Source organism: Balaenoptera acutorostrata, chromosome 6 (genome assembly GCF_949987535.1).
Source record: "Balaenoptera acutorostrata chromosome 6, mBalAcu1.1, whole genome shotgun sequence".
Lineage (NCBI taxonomy): Eukaryota > Metazoa > Chordata > Mammalia > Artiodactyla > Balaenopteridae > Balaenoptera > Balaenoptera acutorostrata.
This window is the reverse complement of record NC_080069.1, coordinates 35,627,906-35,643,377: the sequence shown is the minus strand read 5'-3', so window position 1 is coordinate 35,643,377 and position 15,472 is coordinate 35,627,906.

Here is a 15,472-nt window from a genome sequence, read left to right as displayed (position 1 = left end):
CAAGTATTTGTGTTTTTTACAGTTTTTTTCCTGTAATTGATTTCCAATCTCATAGCGTTGTGGTCAGAAAAGATGCTTGATATGATTTCAATTTCCTTAAATTTTCCAAGGCTTGATTTGTGACCCAAGATGTGATCTATCCTGGAGAATGTTCCATGTTGACTTGAGAAGAAAGTGTTTTCTGCCACTTTTGGGTAGAATGTTCTATAAATATCAATTAGATCTATTTGGTCTTTTGTGTCATTTAAAGCTTGTGTTTCCTTATTTATTTTCTGTTTGGATGATCTGTCCATTGGTGTAAATGGGGTGTTAAAGTCCCCTACTATTATTGTGTTACGGCCAATTTCTCCTTTCCTGGTTGTTAGCATTTGCCTTATGTATTGAGGTGCCCTATGTCGGGTTCATAAACATTTATAATTGTTGTATCTTCTTCTTGGATTGATCCATTGATCATTATGTAGTGTCCCTCCTTATCTCTTGTAACAGTCTTTATTTTAAAGTCTATTTTACCTGATATGAGCATTGCTACTCCAGCTTTCTTTTGATTTCCATTTGCATGGAATATCTTTTTCCATCCCCTCACTTTCAGTCTGTATGTGTCCCTAGGTCTGAAGTGGGTGTCTTGTAGACAGCATATAAATATGGGTCTTGTGTTTGTATCCATTCAGCCAGTCTGTGTCTTTTGGTTGGGGCATTTAATCCACTTACATACAAGGTTATTATCGATATGTATGTTCCTATTCCCATTTTCTTAATTGTTTTGGGTTGTTTTTGCATGTCTTTTCCTTCTCTTGTGTTTTCCTCTTAGAGAAGTTTCTTTAGCATTTGTTGTAAAGCTGGTTTGGTGGTGCTGAATTATCTTAGCTTTTGTTTGTCTGAAAAGCTTTTGACTTCTCCATCGAATCTGAATGAGATCCTTGGTGGGTAGAGTAATCTTGGCTGTAGGTTTTTCTCTTTCATCACTTTAAGTATATCCTGCCACTCCCTTCTGGCTTGCAGAGTTTCCACTGAAAAATCAGCTGATAACCTTATGGGGATGCCTTTGTATGTTATTTCTTGCTTTTCCCTTGCTGCTTTTAATATTTTTTCTTTGAATTTAATTTTTGTTAGTTTGATTAATATGTGTCTTGGTGTGTTTTTCCTAGGTTTTATCCTGTATGGGATGCTCTGTGCTTCCTGGACTTGGGTGACTATTTCCTTTCCCATGTTAGGGAAGTTTTCCACTATAATCTCTTCATATATTTTCTCAGACGCTTTCTTTTTCTCTTCTTCTTCTGGGACCCCTATAATTCGAATGTTGGTGTGTTTAGTGTTGTACCAGACGTGTCTGAGGTTGTTTTCAATTCTTTTCATTCTTTTTTCTTTATTCTGCTCCTCAGCAGTTTTTTCCACCATTTTGGCTTCCAGTTCATTTATTCGTTCTTCTGCCTCTGTTATTCTGTTATTGATTCCTCCTAGTGTATTTTTCATGTCAGTTATTGTGTTGTTCATCTCTGTTTGTTTGTTCTTTAGTTCTTCTAGATCTTTGTTTAACATTTCTTATATTTTCTCAATCCATGCTTCCATTCTATTTCTGAGATTCTGGATCATCTTTACTATCATTATTCTGAATTCTTTTTCAGGTAGATTGCCTATTTCCTCTTCATTTATTTGGTCTTGTAGGTTTTTACCTTGCTCCTTCATCTGTGACATATTTTTTTTGCCATCTCATTTTTTTTTTTTTTTATTAATGGGATTGTGTTCCTGTTTTACAGGTTGTTTGGCTTGAGGCTTCCAACACTGGAGTTTGTAGGCTATTGGGTAGAGCTGGGTCTTGGTGTTGAGATGAGGAACTCTGTGAGACCTCACTCTATGAACATTCCCTTGGGTCTGAGGTTCTCTGTTAGTCCAGTGGTTTGGACTTGGAACTCCCACCACAGGAGCTTCCACCTGACCCCAGGCTCAGCGCAAATCAAGATCCTGCAAGCTGCGTGGGGTGGCAAAAAAATTAAAAATAAAAAAATAACAAAGTAAAAAATAAAATTAGACTAGGAAACTACAGATATGTTGAAAGAATGTAAAAATAAAAACATAGATGAATCAACAACCAGAAGGTACATCAGTACCACAATAGTAAAAAAGAGGAGGAGGGAAAAGAAAAATAAATAAATAAAAGGGGTGGGGGAAAGCCCTTGCATGGAGATCGGGGCCTAAGCAAGAGCGAGGTTTGGGTCATGGGCGGGCCCAATGCTCAGGGCCCATGGGGCTGGAAAAGGCCCTTGGGGCTGTGGGGGGTGAGGCTTAGGTTCAAGGAATAGAAGGGGCCCAGGTGTGTCCCCCACCTCTGGTCTCAGAGCACAAGGGACCTCACCTGGGAGCACAGCAAGCCACCTGGGCTCGAGTGGGTGGAGCAAATGCCCTCCTCTCCTCTTATGCTCCTCTGGTCTGGGGTCTGGGAGGTCCCTCCCGCCTGCCTCTCCTGATCCCCCTGGCCTCCCTCCTATGCCCACAAGAACCCATGCTGTCTGGAGGGGCCTTGGAGGCTAGGGGATTGGCCTGGGACCTCAGCAGGCTCCTTGTGCCTGAGTAGGCCGGGCACTTGCCCTCTGTTCCTCTCCTGCTTCTTCCTCAGAGCCCCTCCTGCCTGCCTTTCCTGATCCCCCTAGCCTCCCTCCTATGTCCACAAGGACCCACACAGCCTGGAGAGAGCTTGGAGGGCAGGGGATCAGCCTGGGAGCTCTGCAGGCTCCCTGCGCCTGAGTGGGTGGGGCAATTGTCCTCTGCTTCTCTTCCGCTCCTCCTGGATGGCCCCTCCCGCCTACCACTCCTGATCTCCCCGGCCTCCTTCCTATGCCCCCAGGACCCACATGGCCTTGATGGGGCTTTGGAGGCAGGGGGGACCAGCTTGGGAGCTCAGCAGACTCCCCAGCCGAGTGGGTCAGGCAATTGCCCTCCGCTCCTCTCCCACTCTTCCTGGAGAGTCCCTCCCACCTGCCTTTCCTGATCTCCCTGGCCTCAGGGGAGCTGATCTTTTCTGGCCTCCACTTCTCCTCCCCCCTTGGTCCCACTACATCCTATCGGTTCACTCTGGGGTTCCTCCCATCTCCTTGGGGGTCAGCCTCGCAGCAGTGGCTGGCAGGTGCCTTGGTTGTGGGGAGATGCTAACTCTGCATGCTAACTCTGCATCTTCCCACACCACTCCTCCCCCCTGCATGAGCTTTATATATATTTTGGATATTAACCCTGTATCAGTCATATCATTTGCAAATGTTTTCTCCCATTCAGTACATTGTCTTTTGCTTTGTTATTGATCATTGTGCCTTTGCTATGCAAAACCTTTTAAGTTTAATTAGGTCCCATTTGTTTATTTTTGCTTTTATTTATTTTGCCTTAGGAGTCAGATCCAAGAAAAATACTACTATTTATGTCAAAAAGTGTTCTACCTATGTTCTTTTCTATGAATTTTATAGTTTCATGTCTTACATCTAGGTCTTTAATCTATTTTTAGTTTATTTTTTTATACAGTGTGAGAAAGTGTTCCAATTTCATTCTTTTACATGTTGCTGTCTAATTTTTCCAGCATCACTTATTGAAGGGACTATCTTTTCCCAAGAGCATTATATACTCTTGCCTCCTTTGTCATAGATTTATTGACAGTAAGTGTGTTGGTATACTTCTGGAACTCTATTTTGTTGCATTGATATATGTGTCTGTTTTTGTGCCAGCACCACACTGTTTTGATTACTGTAGCTCTGTAATATATTCTGAAGCCAGGGAGCATGATACCTCCAGCTTTGTCTTTTTTCTTCAAGATTACTTTGCGGACTTCCCTGGTGGCACAGTGGTTAAGAATCCGCCCACCAATGCAGAGGACAGGGGTTCGAGCCCTGGTCTGGGAAGATCCCACATGCCACAGAGCAACTAAGCCCGTGTGCCACATGAGCCTGCACTCTAGAGCCCGCGAGCCACAACTACTGAGCCCACGTGCCACAACTACTGCAGCCTGTGTGCCTAGAGCCTGTGCTCTGCAACAAAGAGAAGCCACCGCAATGAGAAGCCTGCTCAATGCAACAAAGAGTAGCCCCCGCTCGCTGCAACTAGAGAAAGCCCACACACAGCAACGAAGACCCAATTCAGCCAAAAAATAATAAGTAAATAAATTTTTTAAAAAAAGATTACTTTGTAATTCAGGGTCTTTTGTGGTTCCACACACATTTTAGGATTATTTGTTCTCACTCTGAAAAATGTCATGGGTATTTTGATAGGGCTTGCATGATATCTGTAGACTGCTTTAGATAATATGAACATTTTCATAATATTCTTCTAATTTATGAACATGGACTATCTTTCCATTTCTTTGTATCATTTTCAAATTCTTTCATCAGTGTTTCATAGTTTTCAGAATAGTTTTACCTCCTTGGTTAAGTTTATTCTTAGATATTTTATTCTTTCTGATGTGATTGTAAACAGAATTGTTTTCTTAATTTCTTTTTCTGATAGTTCATTATTAGTGTATAAGAAAGCAACAGATTTCTGTATATTAATCTTGTGTCCTGCAACTTTACTGAATTCATTTATTAGTTATAATAGTTTTTTGGTGGAGACTTTAGGGTTTTCTATATATAGTATCATGTCATCTGCAAATAGTGACAGCTTAACTTCTTCCCATCACATTTGGATGCCTTTCATTTCATGTCTGCCAACTGTGAGTAAGTCTTCCAATACTATGTTAGATAGAAGTGGTGAGAGTGGGTATTTATATCTTGTTCCTGATTTTAGAGGAAAAGCTTTCAGCTTTTCACCATTGAGTATGATGTTAGCTGTGGGTTTGTCATAAATGGCCTATATTCAGATATATTCCCTCCATACCAAACTTGTTGAGTTTTTTTTTTTTTTTATCATGAATTGATGTTGAATTTCGTCAAATGCTTTTTCTGTGTCTATTGAGATGATCATGTAATTTTTACCCTTCCGTTTGTTAATGTGGTGTATCACATTGATTGATTTGCAGGTATTGAAACATCCTTGCATCCTGTGATAAATCCCACTTTATTGTGCTGTCTAATCCTTTTAATATGTTTTGAATTCAATTTACTAGTATTTTGTTGAGGATTTTTGCATCTATGTTCATCAGCGATATTGGCCTGTAATTTCTTGTGTGTGATATCCTTGTCTGGTTTTAGTATCAGGGTGATGCTAACCTCATAGAATGAGTGCAGAAGTGTTCTTTCCTCTGCAATTTTTTGGAATAGTTTGAGAAGGCTAGTTATAATTTCTTCTTTATATGTTTGGTAGAATTCACCTGTGAAGCCATCTGGTTCTGGACTTTTGTTTGTTGGAAGTTTTTTGATTACTGATTCAATTTCATTACTGGTAATTGGTCTCTTCATATTTTCTATTTCTTCCTGGTTCAGTCTTGGGAGACTGTACATTTCTAGGAATATGTTCATTTCTTCTAGATAGTCCATTTTATTTGTATATAGTTGTTCATAGTAATCTCATGATCATTTTTATTTCTAGGGGTGTTGGTTATAACTTCTCCTTTTTCATTTCTTATTTTTGATTTAGGCTTTCTCTCTTTTTTTCTTCATGAGTCTGGCTAAAGTTTTGTCAATTTTGTTTATCTTATCAAAGAACCAGCTCTTAGTTTCACTGATCTTTTCTATTGTTTTTTGAAGTCTCTATTTCATTTATTTCTGCTCAATCTTTATGATTTCTTTCCTCTACTAACTTTGGGTTTTGTTTTCTCTTCTTGTTCTCATTCCTTTAGGTGTAAGGTTAGGTTGTTTATTTGAGATTTTTCTTGTTTCCTGATGTAGGCTTGTATGACTATAAACTTCCCTCATAGAAGTGCTTTTGATGCATCTCATAGATTTTGGATCATTGTGCCTTCATTTTCATTTGTCTCTAGGTGTTTTTAAATTTCTTCTTTGATTTCTTTAGTGACCCATTGATTTTTTTAGTAGCATATTGTTTAACTTACATGTGTCTAGGTTTTTTGCTTTTTTTCCCCCTTGTATTTGATTTCTAGTCTTACAGGGTTTTGGATAGAAAAGATGCTTGATATGCTTTTAATCTTAAATTTACTGAGACTTGTTATGTGACTTAGTATGTGATCTATCCTGGAGAATGTTCCACTGCAGTTGAAAAGAATGTGTATTCTGCTGCTTTGTGAGGGAATGTTCTATCTATTAAGTTCAACTGGTGTAATGTGTCATTTAAGGCCAGTGTTTCCCTTACTGGTTTTCTGTATGGATGATCTGTCCATTGATATAGGTGGGGTGTTAAAGTCCCCCATTGCTATTGTGCTACTGTCAGTTTCTCCCTTTATGTCTGTTAATATTTGCTTTATGTATTTAGGTGTTCCTATATCAGGTACATATATATTTACTGTTGTTGTATCTTCTTCTTGGATTGATCCCTTGATCATTATGTAATGTCCTTCTTTGTCTCTTGTTAGAGTCTTTGTTTTAAAGTCTATTTTTCTGATATATGTATTGCTACCCTGATTTTCTTTTAATTTCCATTTGCATGGAATACCTTTTTCTATCTGTTCACTTTCAGTCTGTGTGTGTTTTTAGATCTGAAGTGAGTCTCTTGTAGGCAGCATATATATGGGTCTTGTTTTTTATCCATTCAGCCACTCTATGTCTCTTGATTGGAGCATTTACATTTAAAATTATATTGATAGGTATGTACTTAATGCCATTTTGTTCATTGTTTTAGGGTTGTTTTTGTAGTTCTTTTCTGTCCTTTCTTTCTCTTTTTGTTCTTTCCACTTGTGTTTGATGACTATCTAGTGTTATGTTTGGATTACTTTCTTGTGTGTGTGTTTGTACGTGTGTGTACTTGTTATAGATTTTGGTTTGTGGTTACTGTGAGCTTTATATATAGCAATCTATATATATTTGACTATTCTAATTTGCTGATTTCTTATGTTCAAATGTGTTTTAACAACCCTGCATTCATACCCTCCCCACATGTTTACTGTTTTTGACATCATATTTTACATCTTTTTATTTTGCATATCCCTTAACTACTTATTGTGGGTATAGATGATTTTACCACTTTTGTCTTTAACCTTCCTACTAGGTTTACACATGGATGATTTACTACCTTTGCTGTATATTTGCCTTTACCAATGTGCTTTTTCCTATCATAATTTTCATGTTTCTAGTTGTAGCCTATTCTTTTCCACTTAAAGAAGTCCCTTTAACATTTCTTGTAGAGCTTTTTACATGGTGCTGAATTCTTTTAGCTTTTGTTTGTCTGTAGAACTTTTGACCTCTCCATCAAATCTGAATGAGAGCCTTGCCATGTGGAGTATTCTTGGTTGTAGATTTTCCCCTTTCATCACTTTAAATATATTGTTCCGCTCTCTTCTGGCCTACAGAATTTCTGCTGAAAAGTCAGCTGATGGCCTATGGGAGTTCCCTTGTATGTAACTTGTTGCTTTTCCCTTGATGCTTTTAATATTCTCTCTTTATCTTTAGTTTGTGCTATTTTAATTATAGTGTGTCTTGGTATGTTCTTCTTTGGGTTAATCCTGTATGGGACTCTCTGCACTTCCTGGAGTTAGATGTCTGTTTCCTTTCCCAGGTTAGTGAAGTTTTCAGCCATTATGTATTCAGATATGTTCTCTGCCCTCTTCTCTGTCCCTTGTCTTTCTGGGACCCCTATAATGAGAATGATAGTATGCTTGATGTTTTCTCAGAGGTCTCTTAAACTGTTTTCATTTCTTTTCATTCTGTTTATCTGTTTAGCTTCAGTGATTTCCACTACTCCATCTTCCAGCTCACTTATCTGTTCCTCTGTATTATCTAATCTACTGTTGATTCCTTTTAATGCATTTTTCATTTCAGTTAATGTATTCTTCACCTCTGTTTTGTTCTTCTTTATATTTTCTAACTCTTCATTAAAAACTTCTATATGCTCACTCTCTTCTTCCAGTCTTCCCCTGAGTTCTTTGAATATCTTTATGATCATTACATTGAACATTTTACTGGGTAGTTGCCTATCTACTTCATTTAGTTCTTCTGGGTTTTTATCTTGTTGTTCATCTGGAAAATTTTCTTCTGTGTTTTCATTTTGCCACATTTGTTGTTTTTATTTCTATTTATAGAAATAGGTAGGTTGGTCATGTTTCCCAACCTTGGAGAAATGTCCTTTCATAGGAGATGTCCTATGCATCACACAGCACACTCCCCTCTGGTCACCAAAGTATATATTCTCTGGGGTGCCCCCATGTGGGCTATGTGGGCCTTTCTGTTGTGGAGGGTTGACTACTGTGGGTGGTCTGGTGGGTGTGGATGGCCTTTGGTCAAGTTGATTGTCAGGCCTTGCCTTGTTTGTAGGCTGCCAGATGCTGGTGGGTGCAGCCTGGTCTGGAGGCTACTGGCTGTAGGCCCTGAGTGGTCCCAGGCCTACTGCCAGCCCACTCATGGGTTTGGCTGAGTTCTAGGTGGGTGGTTGCAGGACTGGAAGTCTTGGATCTACTGTTGGTCTTCTGATGGGTGGGTCCAGTTCCTGACACAGCTGGTTGTGTGGTCTGTGGTGCCTCAAAGCTGGTGTTAGTCCCTTGGTGAAAGGGGCTGGATCTGAGGATGGCTGGATGATGGCTCCAAGATGTCTTAGAGATTGTATGGCCTACTGGTAGGTGAGGCTGGGGCCCAGGGGGTCCTGGGACTAGAGCCAGCTCATTGGTGGGTGGAGCTGGGTTCCCCAGTCCCTGGCTGCAGGGCCCTGGATGTCCTGAAGTTGGTATTAGCCCTCTGGTTGGTTGGGCTGGATGCTGGGGCAACTGGCTGAGGGGCCCAAGGTGTCTTAAAGCTGCTGTTGGCTTGCTGGTGAGCAGGGCTGTGGCCCAGGTGGTCCTGGTGTGGATGCTGGTCTGCTGGTGAATAGCCCAGGTTCTGATATGGCTGCAGGGCTGTGATGGTCCTGGGGCTGGTGTCCAACAGTGATTAGTGGGGTCATGGCCTCTGGAGTCCCAGGACTGGTGCCTGTCTACTGGTGTGTGGGGCTGAGGCCCAGGGTGTCCTGGGGATAGTGCTGCTCCACTGGCTGGCGGATGTGGGTCCCAGGGTTTCTGCCTGCAGAGCCCTTGGGGATTAGTGCCAGTGCACTGGATCCTGGGCCCTCTGGTGGACAGAACTGGGTCCTGGGGTGGTTGTAGGCTCAGGGAGTCTTATGGCAGCCTACCTGCTCATGAGTGGGCTGTGTCTCCACCCATCTAGTTACTTGCCCCAAGGAGTCTCAGAATAGTACTGACAGCCTGGTGGGTGGGGCTTGGTCCTGGAACTAATAATCTAGAAGGTGGATTCCAAAATGGTGCTTGCCAGCACTAGTATGCATGTGGTAGAACAAGCTCCCCCAGATGGCTGCCAGCAGTGTCTATGTCTCCAGGGCAAGCTCCGGTTGCCTCCTGAAGGCTCTCCAAGATCAGCAAGTGGGTCTGACCCAGGCTCCTTTTAAATTACTGCTTCTGCCCTAGGTCCTGGAGCATGTGAAATTTTGTATACATCTTTTAGGAGTGGGGTCTTTACTTCCCACAGCCCTCTGGTTCTCCTGAAAGTAAGCCCCACTGGCTTTTAAGGCCAAACATTCTTATTTTTCCTGTGCAGGACTCCTGGGCCAGGAAGCCCAGTGTGGGTATCAGACTCCTTGTTCCTTGGGGAGAACCTCTGCAATTGTAATTATCCTTCCATTTGTGGGTTGCTTACCCAGGGGTATGGGTCTTGACTCCTACCTGTCTTGTTGTGGTTCCATCTTTACATCTTTTCTGCTATTCATATGGTTTTTCTCATCAATAGTTTCTCTGTAAATAGTTGTAATTTTGATTTATCCATGGGAGGAGGTGAGTTCAGTGTCTTCCTACTGCATCATCTTGTCCACTCCCCTTTAACTACTCTATAAGTTAGTAATTAGTAAAAAACAAAATAAAACAAAACAACAAACTACAGATTAGAAAAAATAAATTTAGGTCTTAACATACTTGTATTAGCCTTTATCAAAGTTCTGAGTCAGTTCATTTGATAAAATGATCACTGGTGCCTACTTTTGTACTTAGGTGGGAGAGCCATAAAAAATCACATGAAGGAACTTGACAAACCTGTCTAAAGCAGGACCGCAGAAGAAACAACTGAAACTTTCCTTCCTTGGCATTAATTTTTCTAATATGAGTAAGACACAGCCTCACAGCAGAATGGCAAAACTCTGAAAGCTTTATATCAAAGGACAAGAAGGGAGCATGAAAAAGTATAAACTAGAGCTTGGAAAAATGCCACAAACTATGAATAGATGAAATTGGAGTAAACAATGTGAATTTCATTGGAAAGCACTTGAAAAATAGCTCAGTGAGAGAGAGCCAAAAATTCATTTCCTGTGATATCTTGTAGAGACTACATTTAAAGGAGAGAGTAATTAGCTTAAGAAATCACCTATCAGGGAAGGATGACAAAACACCTTACTTTTCTCGGGTGACCTCCAGAAAAGACCAAGTTCTCTCCAGCGTCTGTCCTCTGATTCTCCCAGTGGGGTCAGGGGTTCTTGTCATCCTTTCATCTGCAGGAAGTGATGTACTCCTAATCATGTGGTAGGCAGGGGAGAGGTTTGAAACCTAGACTGGCAGTCATCAAAGCCATGGCAGGGCACTTCAAAATAAATGTCTAGAGGGGCAGTAATTTAAAAAAAGATTTCATGCTAACTAGAGCCCTGAAAAAGACTTCTAAATCCTGCCTACCAACTATTTAGATCACAGGCTTTCTCACTTAAGAGAACTTCAGAAAATTAAGGAGGTAAAAGCCACACTCAAATACTGTTGCAGCTTTACTTTTGGAAAAATCAATCTTGCTATAAACTTTCATGCTCCATGGGATGATCCAATCAATGATTTAATAACAACAGTAATAAAAACAGAGCAATCAGCTCTACTTGAATGTTAACAATCCAAGGAGTAATGGCATTCTGGCTTTGATGCCTTCTGTTATTGTTTACATAGCAAGCGAGACTAATATTAACAGCCTTTGGAAAGATGCCCTTTCATACTTGATGCTGCGGTCATCTGGTTCAAATAGAAAACCTTGAGAAAAGTGAGTCTGTCTCCTCTAGAGGCTGTCATTTATTATTTAAACATTGAGAGTCCCTTCATTGTCCTTGTTGGATCTGTATGTCATAGCTACCCTGGCACACATCCAGCCCAGCCAGCTGCTCTTTGATCAGCCCTTTGGATGAATCTACAGTTGCCTCACTTAGAGGTGGGATCACCAGGCCTCTCTGTGCCCTAATGCCATTCCCCTCTGGTGTATGTGAATGTCATATGATAAATGGGACTTTCCCTCTAGATGGAGACCAGAGACATCCCTCACCTGCTCACCAATGTCTGCATATCTGGTATCAAAAGCAGCCTTGCAGAGCACTTCTTACTGTAAAAATCAATATGATGTCCAAAATGTGTATATCCTACAGTGTCCTGTGTGTGTTTTGTGTTTCTCCATTTGAAAAGCAAATATGATCCCAACATCTGCATTAGGAAGTATTAGTAAATTGAGACTTGCCTGCTGAAGTTTTACTTAGTCATGGGTCTAAGAATGCCCAAGGCAGGACCTTGCACATGGTGGTGGGAAACGGATGTGCTGATATAATGAAGTGATGATGCTGAATGACTTTCATTATTATTATTAGTCTTCTGGTGGGTAATATTTAGGGTACTTGCCAAATTATAGAACTATTCCTTTATCAGCTTCGTCCCACTTTTATACCTTGTCACCTGAAGCAGAATTCCTTTTTTTTTTTTTTAAGACGTCAAAATTTATTTGCCAAGTCTTCTATTGATAGATGTTTTGGAGCAGAAGTCTTAAAATGTGATAAAGGTACATACACTGGAGGACGAGGAAGAAACAATTTCTCTATTTGTTCAACCAAATGGCTAAATGCACTGTGACCAAGGCTGGGAATCTAAAAATAGTCGTTTTTATAATAGTCGCTTCAATTTACATCAAAGTAACATCTAAAGTTACATTAAGCCCTTGGCGGCGGAGTCCCAGCCGTCTAACCCCCCGACCCCACACCAAGCGGTCAGATGCCAACAGCGACCGGGGACTGGCAAGAAGTTTGATAGCTGTGGGGCTGGGTATTGCAGCTCTTGGATTTTCAAGTCATTGTGCATTTCAGATCTGGAAACCTCTAGGACAAGTAATCACAGAAACTGCAAAGAAGATTTCAACTCCTAGCTTTTCATCCTACTATAAAGGGGGATTTGAACAGAAAATGAATAGGTGAGAATTGAGTATTATTTTGGGTGTAAGCCCATCTGCCAGCAAGCCCAAGATTAGAGCAGCTCACAGGAGAATCATGATTTTGAATCACCCAGATAAAGGTGAATCTCCTTACTTAGCAACCAAAATTAATGAAGCAAAAGACTTGCTAGAAGCAACCACCAAACATTGACTGATGCTCAAGGACCACTCTGAAGGAGAAAAAAGGGGAAGCTTATAAAAAATGTCCTGCAAGTTAATCTAAACCATGGCCTTCATAATTTTCATACATGTACTGACCACAATCATTTCTTCCACTACTAAGCTATATAATAATAAAAGATGGACAATCAAAAAAAGTTACATTAAGCATGAACACACCCGTGGCAGGGATTAAAAGAAAACATTTAAGAAAAGGCAATCAGTTGCCAACATGATACAGTGAAAAGACTTCATGCTCCAAGTCTTAGATCAGGTCCTGGGTGCAAATGTTCTAGGCTGGGAGATCTTGGGCAAGTCACTGAATGTCTCTAATCTGTTAACCTCACAGGCCTGCTGTGAGGAGTAAATGTGACAATGAATTTGGAGACCACTTTGTCAGTGCTATTCCAGTGTTCTTATTTTAAAGTTTATTGCTTTTAGAGCTATGTGAATAGGATGTTGAGACATTTAAAAATTCTTCACCACATATGTGGGGTTCAGAGAGCCCTGATTCACATGATGCTAATTCGCAAATGTCAGCCACACCCAGCTATGGGGTTGCTTGGGGAGTCTGTGGCAACAAGAACTGCCTTCCCCACAAGCCGTGGCTGCTGCTGCTGCTTGGGCTTCCTCTCTTCCTCCTTCCATTTCTCTTCAGAGCTCCACCACCATCCCCTGCCAGTAGCTGAGACTGTCACTTCGGGCACAAGGTAGATTAAATACACTTTTGCAGTTGGCTTTTATACTTAAGCACAAAGCATAATTAAGCTTACATGTGAAAAAGTCTTGCAATTTACAAAGGACTGACAAACAAATATATTTTTGAAGATCGGTATATTTGGAAATTGAGGACTGCTCTGGGCAATATTTTTTTTATGTGTAGACCTGGCATAATTTTTCTCTAAATTAGATAAGGGACATTTGCAGCTAAAGGCCATACTCTGGCTAATGTTTAATATTTATGAGCAGGTAGTAAAGTCATGAACCGTGATTCTCTTTATATGTCTACTGCCAATGCTTAACCAAATCAGGAATGGAGCTTCCTTGATCTGATAAAAGTTATCTACAAAACAACCTACAGATGTATATGGTGAAATACTAACATATTCCCCTAACTTGAGAACAAGACAAGGATGTCCACTCACACCACATCTATTCAACATTGTACTGGAGGTCCCAGACAGTAGAGGAAAATCAAGAGAAGTATAAAGAAAAGTTATAAAGATGAGAAAGGAAAAACTAGAGGTGTCTTTGTAGATGGTGGTTGTGTACATAGAAAATTCAGTGTAATCCACATGATGAAACTTTCTAAGGAGCTGAAAAATATTATACATTATACACAACAAAAATGTTATATATTTTGATCTAGGTGGTGGTTACACAGGTGTATACTCATGTAAAACTACTCAGCTGTACACTTAAGATTTATGAATTTTACTTTACATAAATTATATCTCAAAATAAGCTATAAAGCTTTAAAAATAATGTACATTTATCTATAACCACTGATGGTTTTAAAACACGTCTGCAAATTATGACACCCATCCCTTCAAAATGTAGAGCTTAATTGCCTTCCCCTTGAATGCTGGCTGGACTTAGTGACTCACTTCTAATGAATAGAACTGATGTTATGTGACTACTGAGACTGGGTCATAAACAGGATATAGCCTCCACCTCTCACATCACATTTGCTCTGTGCGAAACCTGCTGCCATGTCATGGAGATATTCAACCAGCCTTGTGGAGAAGCACACATGGTAGAGACCTGAGGCTTGGTATCAACAACCAGTACCAGCTGCCAGCCGTTTGGATAGGCCAATATGCATGTAGATCTTCCAGCTCATCAAGCTATCAGATCCTGGCAGCCCTTACCTACTATGACCTTGTGAGAGATGAGGATCCAGAGCCACCCTAAGTTCTTGCCTCACAAAAACTGTAAAAGATAGTAAATGTTTATTGCTGTTTTAAGTCACTAAATTTTGGAGTAATTTGTTACACAACAGTAGATAATATCTGTGTTCAGGGTCAGTGGTTATGCTTCAGTAGGATACTTCATGATTATAAGTGATTGAAATGTCTGAGGTTCTTTATATCATATATTCTAATCTGAAAAACCAGTTTTGAGTGCTGTGTATAAGGCATTACTTAAAATAAATATGTAGGCCTGAAAACAAAAATGCAAGTAAAATTAATTAGCTAGAGAGTTGTCCCTTCTACTTTTGGACCCAAAATGAATATAGTCTCTGCACATTCAGAATAGGTTTTCTATAACTATGGTGGGTGATGTTGGAACACACTACTGAGTAAGAATGAGAGAATCATAATAAAGTTACTCTCTGGGGAATTTTTCCATAGTAGCAATCCAAGGCACAAAGACTGAGGACGTCTCTTGTCTAAGTGGCAGTGAACAAAGGGACAGAAGGATAAGAAGGAAACTTCCCCTACTCCAGGAACAGGTCTTAGCGTCTAACCAGTTCCATGTTGGTCTCATTCCACTAATTTTGTTTTTCTAAACTAGATTTCAAGTCCCTATAAATCATCTTCTTGTTTATGCTCTTTTTAAATATCGTATTTTAAAATTGAAGTATAGTTGATGTACAATATAGTGATTCCTGTTTATGCTTTTGAAGCACCAAGAAGTCAGGTTGGTACTCACCCAACGATGAATGTCTGGTTAGGATGGTGTCCCCATCACCACGGCTGCCTCCCCAGCTGGCTGCCTGTGCTCACCGGGCACCTTCAACTTTTGGAACGACTGTTGTTGTTGCTACCAGACACAAATCCTCCTACACGCACTGAATGACCATACATAGACACTTACAGCAATCCGTTTTGCTTAATACTCAGTGCACTAAGAGAAATTTAATTCCCAACACAATGCCATGCTTTGCAACCCAAAGATTTCTTTTTCAGATCAGCCCTTTCAGTATTAGCAGAGAGAAAGCTGCTAATGTGCTTTCAAATCAGTGTGCTGTTCTTCTCCAATTCTGCTTTGTAGCCTTTCCATTCAGTCCATGGTTTCCATAGTAAGTTTGTTAA